At 42.5% G+C, this 13,252-nt stretch overlaps 1 protein-coding gene across 5 annotated transcripts in view; it reads left to right on the top strand.

Annotated features, from left to right (window-relative positions):
• LOC109917665 (rho GTPase-activating protein 32-like) overlaps positions 1 to 13,252 on the top strand; it is a 488,544-nt gene that overhangs the window by 1,089 nt on the left and 474,203 nt on the right. The window lies entirely within an intron of this gene.

Genomic DNA, 13,252 nt, shown 5'->3' with positions numbered 1-13,252 from the left:
GGGGGTCTGAAGGAGGAGGTGTGTAGGGGGGGTGAGGAGGGGCATGTGGGGGTGTGGAGTGGTGTGGGGAATATGAAGGAGAGGTGTGAAGATGAGGGGTGTGAATGTGATGTCGGGGCTGGTGTGGGTATGAGGTTGTAGGTAGGAGGAGGAGGTGAAGAGCCATTTGGGGATCTGAGGATGGGATGTAGAGGGGAGGAGGTGTGTATAAATGGACGGGTATGGAGGAGGGGTCTGGTATTTGTGGCTGTAGGGGAGTCTGCGGTTGGGGAGGTCGGGGGATGAGTATGAGTGAAGAGGGACTGGGGTGAGGGGGCATCTGGTGCTCAGGGGATGAGGGGAATTTGAGAGCTGTGAATGAGGTTTAGAATCAAGGAACTGCCTCTGGGAGGAGTGTTGGGGCATACTTTATTTCATTAGGGATGCTCGGTGGGGGTGAGCTAGGTATTTGCTGGGTGTATGGTACATGTTTTAGGGCTACAGGCTTTGTGATGACTGCGAAGCTTAAGTTAGTTGTTTTGCAGGATGCAAGCTTGTGTACGCAGAAGAGAGCGTGTGGTTGAATGGCACTGTTTTTGATATCCCTTGGTATGAGATAGTTGGATAACAAGCTATATTCATGGTTGAGGGTTAGTTGTGCGTTTTCTGCAATGTCAGTGTGTGCATCTCTGTATCCAATCTACATTAGTGACTAATACCAAGACACGGACACCTTCCGGCTGTATAGAACTTTGTAGAGACAGTGTGAAGTACAGAATTTGGACTAATAGTAGGCGATGAACAGTTAAAAGGGAAGAGATGATTGTAAACTATCTGCAGTGTCTGTCGAGTGTGAATTATAAACAAAAGTCAAATTAGATTAGAAAGGTTTCCACAAGGTTTTGGAATGCTAAAATGGGATGGTTGGTTGATAACTGCCTGAATTGAATGACTTTTCTCACGCTTAACTCTTGTACTCAGAATGTCCTAAAGCTTAAGTGCTCAAGAGGAAGGTTAAGACAGTAAAAGATCTTGAATTTGTATGTGACTTTCAAAATGTTTTTAGATTGCTGTCTAACCTCTGAGCATGTTTGCAGATTCTGCTGTGCTGGGAGTTCAGGATGGAGAATTATTTCTGGTTTCAGAATCTACTTTTAGTTTGCCTCTTTCATGGCCACAGCTTCTGTAAAATGTTAGCTCTGGAGAGAAATCCTTTCTGAGACATTGGTCGAGACACAGTATAATTGTGATGAATTAGTTAACAGCGACTTACATTTACATGGTCTGGTTTCATTCTTGAAACTTAGTTGTTTTTCAAAGATGTGCACAAGTGGGATGGTCTATCCTGTCAGTCTCTCGCTCCTAATTTCTTGTAAGCATTTCCTTTGACTGCTTATTCAAATCCCTTTTGAAAGTTTCTAATAAATCCAATGAGTAAACCAGGAGAAAAATCACATGGAGTGGCTGAGGTGAATAATATTATATGCATTAAGAAGAAGGAGACCACATGAGGGAATAAAGGCTATTTACAGTATAAACATTGGCAAGGAAAGCATATTTCTCTGCTGGATGCTCTATGTAATTCTATGAATCTGTTCTACCGCCATCTTAGGCAGTGTATTCCAGATCATTATCAAACATTTCAATGGGAAAACATCCCAAAGCACTTCACAACAATCAGACAAGCAATAACAGAGCCAAAGGGCAGTTAACTGATAGCTTGCTCGTTCAGGTAGGGAAGGGAGAAAGAGCAAGGAAATTCTAAATTATTTGACTTGCATGGCTGAAAACCTGGCCATCCAAAGTGGAGCAAGCCAATACACTTAAAGCAAAAGCCTGAGCCAGAAGAGACCTCAAAAGGTTGTAGAGCAGGAGGAGTTTGCAGAAGTAGGTGAGTCTGGGGAGGGATTTGAAAACAGGACTTTAATTTTATTCTCAACGTATTGCTGGATTGGGAGCCGTGTAACTGTGAGCATTGTGGTGATGGATAAAGGGGATGGATTGCAAATTGGGCAAGGTCCAACACATCTGAGCTGAATGCAAGCTTCAGAGGGTGGAGTTGATAGATTAGCCAGGAAAGCATTGGAATAGTTGAATATGGATGGAATTGAGGTAGGGATGAATTGGGTCTGCAAGTGGAAGTAGGTATACTTGATAATAAAGAGGAATCAGAGGTTTAGCTCGGTTAAATAAGAAGGTAAACTTTGATGGACATTTGTTTAGTTTAAGGTTGTAGACAGGGTTGTGTTTTGCTTGTTGTACAGATTGTACAGCATGTGCTAGTTTGTTGTTTTAGGATGGTGAGCAGCAGTTAAAAGTGGAATTGATTGCATGTTGTGGAATGTTGGAATACAGGTTTTTTTGTGGCTAGAAGTTCAGACTGAGAGAGTATCAGTACAGGTCTTATTGTCTAGTTACAGAGGGACGGAGACTAGAAACATACTGTGGGCAACACAGAGGATTGAAGCGGCTACAAAATCTAAATTCTCAACAGAATATGTATTTATATTCTATTAATGCAATTTATATGGTGCCTTTCACGACCAAAGCATGTCTCAAAATGTTTTACCAGTAATGAGGTACTTCTGAAATTAATGTTGTAATGGCACTTTTGGCAGCTAATTTTGCACATTAAACTCCATGAACAGCAATCTTGTAATGAATTAATCATTTGTTATTGAGGGATAAATATTGACCATGGCTCTGAGGAGAATCCCCCTGCTTTTCTTCAAACAGGGTTTCAATTTAACATCTCACCCATATCCAGCAAATTCAACAGCACACCACAGTTTCAGTACTAGTTTCATGAAATCCTGGAATGGGACTTGAACATGCAGCCTTCTGATTCAGAACTGAGATGAACGTGTGTTTCTGAGCATTTGGGAGAGATTGCTGGTGCTTTATATCACAGTGTGAGTGCCAGTCATTCAATTCCTCATGCTGGGACTGCTGATAATAGCAGAGAGTGCATGGTTCATGAGGAAGGGAAAGAATAAGCTGGTCAAGAAGGTTGAGCCTCTGTATCCCAGTTTCAGCTATGCGACACTGTCGCAGTGTTAGGTGTAGGTCACTGCCTGCCAAGCAGACTGAAGGCTGACGATTAATTTGTATTGCAAATTAGAATTCCTTTTCTTCATCAGTAAATTTTTGGAGGCAGGCTTGGCAGTATGTATGAGCAGGAATGTCATCTTTACTTTAAGGTTGTGGATTTTACAGACAGTCACCGACACAATGGGTGTATGATGACTGGTTTAATATTTAAAATGGGGAGAGGAGGTGGTGAGTGGATGGAGAACTTGAGGTTTGAATCATTTTGTGACTTGTGAGATAGGATTGAACTCAGTTGTGTTGCAGAGGTTATTGTTTGAAGTGGCACTGTAGATTTTTCAAGTAAACTTTATCAATTCTAAATTAGACATTTAGAATTGCAAATACAGTTACAAGTAGCCTCATTGAAGCTGCCCTATATAGTGAGCACTTTTCCTTTACGTGTTTTGAGGAAGAAGAATGTTCTGTGGTTTCCAAAGTACAGGAGGACAATTCTAAGGCCTATGCCCCTTGACTTGTAAGCTACACAGTGAAGGGTGTATTGTTTGCAGGCTGGGAGTTCTGCAGGTTCATATTAACTGGATGGTGTTATTCCTTTATGGTTAATAAGGAAGCAGAGTTTTCGGCATTAAATAATCAGCTTGTTTTTTGTGAATTTGCACAGAGAATGCCGGGTTTGTAGCTTTACAGTGGCACTCACGATTGCAGTCATTTACATTTTGCTCACAGAGCTTAACATTCACTATACTTCTGTGTCTTGGTGCACCTGAAATTTAGACTGTCAATTGTATTAATGGGCACAAGTCTGGTAACACAGTCTGGTACCCTCCCCCACATCCTGTTGTTATCCCTCTGTATTATCCTTGAATTCCTTTCGCTCACTCAGTGCTCCCATGGGCAAATCCCCTACCTAATTTGGTCTCATTCTAACAGATCATAAGATACATGAGCGGAATTAGGCCATTCAGCCCAGCTAGTTGCTCCCCCATTTGATTGTGGCTGATATGTTTCTCAACCCTGATTTCCAGCCTTCTCTCGTGTTCTTTAATCTGCTAACTAATCAAGAACCTATCTATTTCTGTCTTAAATGACTTGACCTCCACAGCATTGTGTGGCAATGAGTTCCTTAGATTCATCACCCTCTGGCTGAAGAAATTCTTCCTTGTCTCAGGTTTTAAGGATCGTTTCTTCACTTTGAGGCTGTGCTCGCATCATGATTTTGTTCAACTTTTTTTCCATCTTCTATCTTCCATTTTGTCTTGATATTCGTACATCTGTTCGTATCAGAAGGCAATAACTCTCTGGATGCAAAGCTGTTTCGACAATCTGAAATGGAAAGTTAGACTCGTTTAGAAAGATATTATGGGATAAGTTGCAATATTTGCACATTTTGCTCCACTAGTAATTGGTGGTGCAAAAATAGTGCTCAGGAAATGTTCATGTTCCTCAACCAATATTAACATCTGATGGGAATTTGAAAATTTGATACATCACTGTTTAAAATAGTACAAAATGCAAATAGGTCAATCTTCTTTTAAAAACACGGGCAGTAACTGACCAATTTCTCATGAAGTAAGTCTTTAAACAATTTTGTGTAGATGGGAGGTGGTTTCTGTGCCATATATTGGATGTAATATTGTCTTTTTTGCTACCAGATCTAATGCTTAATGTAGCTCTCAAAAGTCAGTGTTTTGAATCAGACTGCTTTATCATGAGGACAGAATATAAACCAGAACAACCCTTCTGTCACAACATTGCTTGCTTTGTCTATGACCTCATGGTTTCAGAGTGAGGGGAGTCACAGCTTAGAAATGGAATCTGACTGCAATATTGAACTCTGGGGAGTGATTGTAGGTTTGATATAGCCCTCCTGGGCAGTTATAATAGACCATCTGTTCTTGTGCCGCTGTTTCTCTAGCTATCATAAACAGAAAGTGTTGGATGCAGAAGGTCACAGCTACAGTGAGGAGGCATCAAGATGTGACATTTATGATGTGTACATCAGAATGGATAAACACCCAAAATCTAATGTGCTGGATGTGGACTGACCTATATATTTTGCATTGTTTCTGATGGTTAGCTGATTTCCACTAGTAGGAAATTCCGATTTGTGATCAGTAATTCCTTCCTGAGATTTCAGTTGTTGTCAAATCAGACAGCCGAGATAATGAGTTTTAGTAATTCAGTCTCGGTAGTGACCCTGCATATTTCTATCAGGCATAGTTGGATGATGTAGTTCATTTCTGCAAACACGCTGTTGTGTTCAGGTTAGTTTAAGACATATTTTCTCAATTGTAATGCATGAGATAAATGTAGGATGTCGAGGTGGCAACTGATGGAATGAACTGATCCGTCACAAAATCTGCCTTCAGCACTAGTAGAAACTGAAAGCGCTCCTGCTGTGTCTTGTATGAACAAGAATATTTGAGAATAGATTGTAAGACGTCTCCATGTACTTGCTGTTTAGGAGTGCCATGCAGTGAGATGGTATTGATTGATTGGATTGTTTCTCCTCGTTCTAATAGTCGCCAAGTGGGAAGGAGAGTCAGGCGGCAAGGTGAGTGTAGTGACCATCACTAAGAAGAAGGTGCTGGGGAAGCTGGAAAGTCTGAAGATGCATAAATCAGCTGAACTGGATGGATTACACCCCAGAGTTCTGAAGGAGATAGCTGAGGAGATTGTAGAGGCATTGCTGGTGATCTTTCAAAAATGATGAGTCAGGGAAGGTCCCAGTGGACTGGAAAATCCCTAACATAAGAAGGGAGGGAGGCAGAATACAGGAGCTATAGACCAGTTAGCCTGACCCCCCTCATTGCTGAGGTTTCAGAATCGACTATTAAGTATGAGGTTGCGGAGTACTTGGAAGTGCGTGGTAAAATAGAATAGAGTCAGCATGGCTTTGTCAAGGAGAGGTCATGCCTGACAAATCTGTCATGAGTCTTAGCAGGTAACGAGCAAGTTAGGAAAAGGAGAGCCAGTGATATGATCTATTTAGATTTCCAGAAGGGTTTTGACAAGATACCGCATAGGAAGCTGCTAAATAAGACAAGAGCCCATGGTGTTAGGGACAATCTACTGGCATCGATAGAGAATTGGCTGACTGGCGGAAAGCAGAGTTTAAGGGCAAAGGGATCTTTTCAGGATGGCAGCCATTGACTAGTGGAGTTCCACAGAGGTCAATGCTATTAGGGAGGGAATTCCAGGATTTTGACCCCATGACAGTGGTTGAATTGCAATATATAATTCCACGTCAGGATAGTAAGTGGCTGGGAGGGCGACTTGCAGGTGGTGATGTTCCATGTATCTGCTGCCTTGTCCTTCTAGATGGAAGTGGTCGTGGGTTTGGGAGATGTTGTCTGAGGAACTTTGGTGAATTTGTGCAGTGCGTCTAATAGATAGTACACACTGCTCCTACTGAGCATCAATGTTGTGGAGAGTTTGTGTTTATGCCAGTTAAGCGGGCTGCTTTGTCCTAGATGGTGACAAGACACTGAGTGTTGTTGGAGCTGAACCTATCCAGGCAAGTGGGGAGTATTCCATCATACTCGTGACTAGTGTCTTGTAGATAGTGGACAAGCTTTGGGAAGTCAAAAGGTGAGTTACTTGTCGCAGTTTTCCTTGCATCTGATCTGCAGTTGTGGCCACTGTATTTATGTGAGTCCAGTTGAGTTTCTGGTCAATGGTAACCCCCAGGATGTTGATACTGGGGGAGTCAGTGATTGTAACATGAATTCCAAGGGGCAGTGTATAGATTTATCTCTTATTGATAATGGTCATTGCCTGGCATTTCTCTGGTGCAAAGGGTGGCTCAGTGGTTAGCACTGCTGCCTCACAATGACAGGGACCCGGGTTTGATCTCAACCTTGGGTGACTGTCTGTCTGTGTGGAGTTTGCACATTCTTCCCATGTCCGTGTGGGTTTCCTCTGGATGCACTGGTTTCCATCCACAGTCCAAAGATGTTCAGGTTAGGTGGATTGGCCTCGATAAACTGCCCGTGGTATCCAGAGATGTGCAGGCTAGGTGGATTAGCCATGGGAAACGTAGGATTACAGAGGTAGTGTAGGATAGTGAGTTTGGGAGGGATGCTGTTTGGAGGGGTGGTGTAGACTCAGTGGGCTGAATTGCCTGCTTCCACACTGTAGGTGTTCTGTAATTCTATGAACGCTACTTGCCACTTGTCAGCCCAGGCCTGGTTATTGTTCAGATCTTGTTAAATTTGAACATGGACTTCAGTATCTGAGGAGTCACGAATGTTGCTGAACATTGTGCAATCATCCGTGAACATCCTCACTTCTGACCTCATGATGGTCATTGACGAAGCTGCTGAAGATAGTTGGGCCTAGGACCCTACCCCGAGGAGCTCCTGGAGCAATGTTTGGAATGTTGTGAGCAGTTTTAGGCCCTGTATCCAAGGAAAGATGTGCTGTCATGGGGAGGGGGTGTCCAGGGAAGGTTTGCAAGAATGATCCGAGGGATGAAGGACTTGTCATATGGGGAGGCTTTGAGGACTCTGAGTCGGTACGTGATGGAGTTTAGAAGGATGAGGGGGCATCTGAATGAAACTCTCAGGATACTGAGAGGCCTAGATAGAGTGGATTTAGAGAAGATGTTTCCACAGTGGGAGAGACTAAGACCTGGGCACAGCATCAGGGTGAAGTGATGACCCTTTAGAACCGAAATGAGGAGGAATTTCTTCAACCAGAAGGTAGTGACTATTTGGAACTCATTGCTGCAGAGGGCTGTGGACGCCAAGTGGTTGAGTATGTTTAAGACCGTGAAAGATGAGCCTTGATCTCCTTACTGATCAAGAGCCTAAAGAGAGAAGGTAGGAGGGTGTGACTGAGAAACATGTCAGCCATGATTGAATGGATGAACAGACTTGATGGGTTGAATGGCTTAGTTTTACTCTATTTTCGTTCCGGCATCCATAAGAAAAAGAAGTGCTGGAGAAAGTCAGCAGGTCTTGTAGCATCAGTAAAGAGAAATTCAGTTAACATTTCAAGTCAGTGATGCTTCATAAGACAATGCTAGTCTTGGCCAAGTGGAACAGTGTTTGACAAGAAGTTCATCAGTATTGGAATATTCTATAAACTAGGTTTTGGGAGTTTCTTCTATTGAGTTTTCTATTGGAACAGAGGTACTGACAGAGAAACTGAGAGCTTATTGTTCCATTGACTGTTCATTCTTTTCCATCTTCACTCCATTTACCCAACTTAATTCTATGACCCTTCACATCCTTGTCAAATAAAATTCTTTCACAAAGTTACCATGCTGCATAAAGCTACTTAGTTTAGAAATTGTAAGTCTTCTGATGCTGTGGCAATGTCCCTGTCCCTGGACTAGGAGGCCCCGGTTCAAGTCCGACCTGCTCCCGAGATGTGAATAATATCTCTAAATGGGTTGATTTGCAAAATAGGTTTAAAAAATTTAAAAATTTGTAAATCCTGGTTTATGCACTTTACTCATCTTAGCTAGGATTGACCACCCACCAGCATTCCAGCTGGGTATTGCATGTGTGTGAGAATTGGTTGATAAGTCAGAATAGGTTTAGCTGCAGTGCCCTCACTGTTACATTAGCCAACTAGTGCTCATTGTCTAGGCTTACACTGGAAGAATGGCCAAATACTGTTGGCTGCCAAGGAACTTGCACAGTCAGGAAAGGAGAGAAAATGACAATTAATATGTAAATGTAGGCTGAATTAATGCTAATTTTTTCAAACTGGCATTTTGTTTTTTTAAGTAACCTGCTGCTGTAGAAGTTTGGTGAATTTGTTATTAGTAAAATAACATGTATAAGGCCAAAGTGTTCTTTTTTTAATTCAGTTGTGGGATGTGAGCATCGCTGGCTGGCTAGCATTTATTGTCTGTCCCTAATTGTCCTTGAGAATTGTTCTTGCACTGCTGCAGTCCACGTGCTGTAGGTTCAGCCACAGGAATACTGTCACTTGAATCCCCAAAGTCTGTCCACCATTTACAAGGCACAAGTCAGGAGTGTGAAGGAATACTCCCCACTTGCCTGGATGGGTTCTATTCCAACAGCTCTCTGAGGCTTGTCACCATCCAGGACAAAGCAGCTTGCTTAATGGGCACATCCACAAACTCTTTCCAACACTGATGCTGAGTGGAAGCAGTGTGTGCTATTTACAAGATGCATTGCAGAAATTCACCAAAAAGTCCTCAGATGGCACCTTCCAAACCCACAACCACTTCCATCCAGAAGGATAAGGGCAGCAGATACTTGGGGACATCACTACCTTCATGTTCCCCTCCAAGCCAATCACTGTCCTGACTTGGAAATCTATCCCCTTTCCTTCAGTGTTGCTGGGTCAAAATCCTGGAATTCCCTCCCTAAGTGCATTTTGGGTCAGACTGCAGCAGTTCAAGAAGGCAGCTCATCACCACCTTTTCAAGGGCAACTAGGAATGGGAAATAAATGCTGGCCAGCCAGTGATGCCCACGGTGCACACATGAATAAATTTAAAAATTGTCATTAGACTGTGTACTGATTGATACAAATGAGTGGCTTGCTAGGTCATATCAGAGGGCAGTTGAGAGTCAATCACTTTGCTGTGGGTCTGGAGTCACACTTAGGTTAGACCAAGTGAGGATGGCAGATTTCCTTCCCTGAAGGACTTTAGTGAGCCAGATACGGGGCGGGGCTTTTTGACAATCAACAGTGGTTTCAAGGCCGTCAGTAGATTTCTTAATTCAAGATTTTTTTTATTGAATTCAAATTCTACGTTTACCATGGAAATATTCAAACTGGGTCCCCAGACCATTAGCTGAGTTTCTAGATTAATAGTGCAGTGATAATACCACTAGGCCATTGCCTCCCCAGTCATTGAAATATATTTCTGGAATTTCAGAGGTCATTTCAGTATAAAGTGAGGAATGTGCGAGGTCTGTTTTAGATTTGCCTGAACAGATGCAGTAAATTTGGAGCTGTACTGTTAAACCTGGCGTTTGATGTGTCAAACTGGCTATTTAATGAGGAATTGGAATTCTTGTAGATTTAAGAGCAGGGTTTGAAACCGACTGACATGGACATGAGTTCTTGAGCAGCAACTTGGGCATTTGTGGTTCATGAAGTTTAAGTTTTTTTTTGGATTAAGTACTCTTTCTGTACAGGCTGTTGTTCGGTCTGTGGGTATTTCATATCTGAATTCGAGATTCTCGATTTAAGTCCTGCTCCAGGGCTTGCTCGCAAAAATCGAGGCTAATACTCCAGTGCATTAGCATTACTGAGGCAGTGCTGCACTACTGCAAAAGGCCGTCTTTTGGAGTCCCCATTGGCTTCTTAGGGTGGATATCAAAAATGCTGTTGTGTATTTTGTAGAAGAGCAAGGATTCCCCACTGTACACTTAAACCCTCAATCAACACCACAGACTGATTTATATGGTTATGATTAAATTGCTGTTTGTGGAGTTCGCTGAGGATATATTAGCTGCCCTTGTGTATTGCATTGACTGTACTTCAAAAGGAATGAATTGGCTGGGAAGTGCTTTAAGGCAACTGGTCATTGTGAAAAGCATTATATAAATGCAGGTCTGTCTGTTTGAATACTTGAAGATGCAGCATTGTCTTGATTCTAATAGATTTGTGATTCAGAGGCCCAGGCTATGCTCTGGCTATGATTTCAGTCAATATATCCAGAATTGAGAGCTCGTCTTGGTTTCATGGCCACCGTCACTATTATTGGTTGTTGTATAAACCCATTTGATTCACAGATGTTATTTAGGGAAGGGAATCTTCTGGACTGTTAACTGTCGTCTGAAATGGCCGAGCCATTCAGTTGAAGGGCAATGGGGGAATAGACGACTAGTGCTAAACCTGCCAGAGATACACTCATTCTATAAAAGAATAAAGAAAAACGGAGATTCATGAATAATGGGAAGTAATTTAGAAGTCTGTAACAGAGTCTGGTGTCATGAACTGTGAAACAACCATCAAGGAAATCACCTGCTGATTCCCACACACTTCCCTCGCCCCCTAATCAGCTAATGGTAGGTTCTTCTCCATTTTGAACATCACTTGGAGGAGGCACCAAGAATGTGTTCTGAGTGGGGGACCTCAATGTTCTGTACCAAGAACAGGTTGGCACCACCACTACTGATCTAGCTGGACTGGGTCTGCAACAGATGGTAAGGGAATCTACAAGAGGGAAAAACATACTTCACCACATCCTCATTGATCTGTCTGCCAAAGATATATCTACCCGTCACTGTATAGATAAGAGTGACCATCCCACAGTCCTTGTGGAGACAAAGTCCTGACTTCCCATTCAGCATAGCCTACAGTTAAGAATGGCACCATAACTGTGTTAAATAGATTACGAACAGATCTTGGTACTCAAGATTGGGAATCTAAGAGGTGCTAGGTGCTATTGTTAGCAGAATTGTACTCCAACATCTGCAACCTTGTGGCCTGGCCTCTACCATTATAATGAAGCCTGGGATCAACTTCTGTGCAATGAAGATTGCAAGACAGTGTGTGAGGAGCAACACCATACATATCTAAAAATGGAGTGTCAGCCTGATGGCATTACAAAACAGTATTATTTGCATACTAAACAGCAAGTGATAAGATTAAAAAGAAACTGTGGATGCTGGAAACCTGAAATAAAAACAGAAATTGCTAGAAGATCACAGCAGGAGTGGCAGCATCTGTGGAGGGAGATCAGAATTAACGTTTTGGGTCTAATGACCCTCTTCCAGAATTGACAATGATAAGACAAGTTGAGCAATTCCATAAACAGCAGTTTTGACCTAAGCTCTAGTTCTGCTGCATTCAATCGTGAATGGTGAACAGTTAAACAATTCACTCCACATTATATCAATAAATGACTGGAGCCTGGATTTGGCAAAGTTCTTGGGGCCTGATAGCAAATTCTGTATTGACAGAATGTTACAGAACTTGCCACACCCCTAGCCAAGCTGCTTCGATGCATCTACAATATTGCCATCTTTCCAGCAATGTTGAAAATCACCTGGGCGTGTCCTGTACACCAAAAGCAGGACAAATCCAATCTGGTTAATTACCTCAATCTAATCTCCATCATAGTGCAAGAGGTGTCATCAACGGTGCTATCAAGTCCCAAGCAATGACTATCTCCAAAATGAGATTCTAGCCATTGTCCTTGATGTTCAATAGCCTTCCAATTACTAATGCACCAACACCAATATCCTGGAGGGTTTACCTTTGACCAGAAATTGAACTGTACTAGTCATGTAAATAATGTGGCTATGAGAACATGTCAGAGTCTAGGAACTCTGCAGTGAGTAACTTGCCTCCTGACTACCCAAATCCTGTCCTCTATCTACAAGGCAAACATTAGGTTGTAGTGGAATAGTCTCCACTTGGCTGAATGAATGTAGCTTTTACAATTTGACACCATCCGGGACAAAGTAGTGTGCTTGATTGACAGTACATGCACAACGATTTGTGCCCTGCGCCACTGAAGCTCAACGGCAGTGTGTCCCATCGGCAAGATGCACTGCAGAAATACACCAAGGCTCCTTACACAGTACCTTCCAAACCCATGACACTTACCATATAGAAGGATAAGGGCAACATATGCATGGGATCACCACCACCTGCAAGTTCTCCTCCAAGCCATTCACTATTAGCTTGGAAATAAGTAACCAGTCTTTCACCTTACTTGATCAAAATCTTGGAACCCTTATGGGACTACCTACACCACATGGTCTCCAGAGTTTCAAGAAGGCAGCTCACCACTGCCTTCTCAAGGGCACCTAGCAGTGGATAGTAAATGCTGACAGGAAATCAGTGATAAATGAAAAATGATTTGTTTAGGCTTTAAAAACTTCTCATTTGTTAGAGAAAAGGATCACCGAGTAATTCCACATGTTCTGTGTTTTGGAAGGAATCAGTTAGTGTGTATCCTGGTGATGGCAGTTTACCCATGATCCACTGGCCAATATATTTGCTCCTGATATAAGGGTATTGATTTGCAGGGAATAGTACTCTTCCAATGGCTATCTTCATGTTGTCCTGCTGAGAGGCTACAGGTTTTCATAGGATTAAATCACGTTATTATCTGTCTGAAACTCTGGCTGCTTGAGAGCTATTAGGTTTTGGGGCCAGCCAGATATATTTAAGAGTACAAAAACAAAGTTGCTGGAAAAGCTCAGCAGGTCTGGCAGCATCTGTGAACTTGCAGTTCTGAGGAAAGATCACAAACAGAGTTAACGTTTTGGGTCCGG

Source organism: Rhincodon typus, chromosome 32 (assembly GCF_021869965.1).
Source record: "Rhincodon typus isolate 14 chromosome 32, sRhiTyp1.1, whole genome shotgun sequence".
NCBI classification, from domain to species: Eukaryota; Metazoa; Chordata; class Chondrichthyes; order Orectolobiformes; family Rhincodontidae; genus Rhincodon; species Rhincodon typus.
The sequence above is the reverse complement of the archived record's forward strand: the minus strand, read 5'-3'. Positions and strand labels throughout refer to the sequence as shown.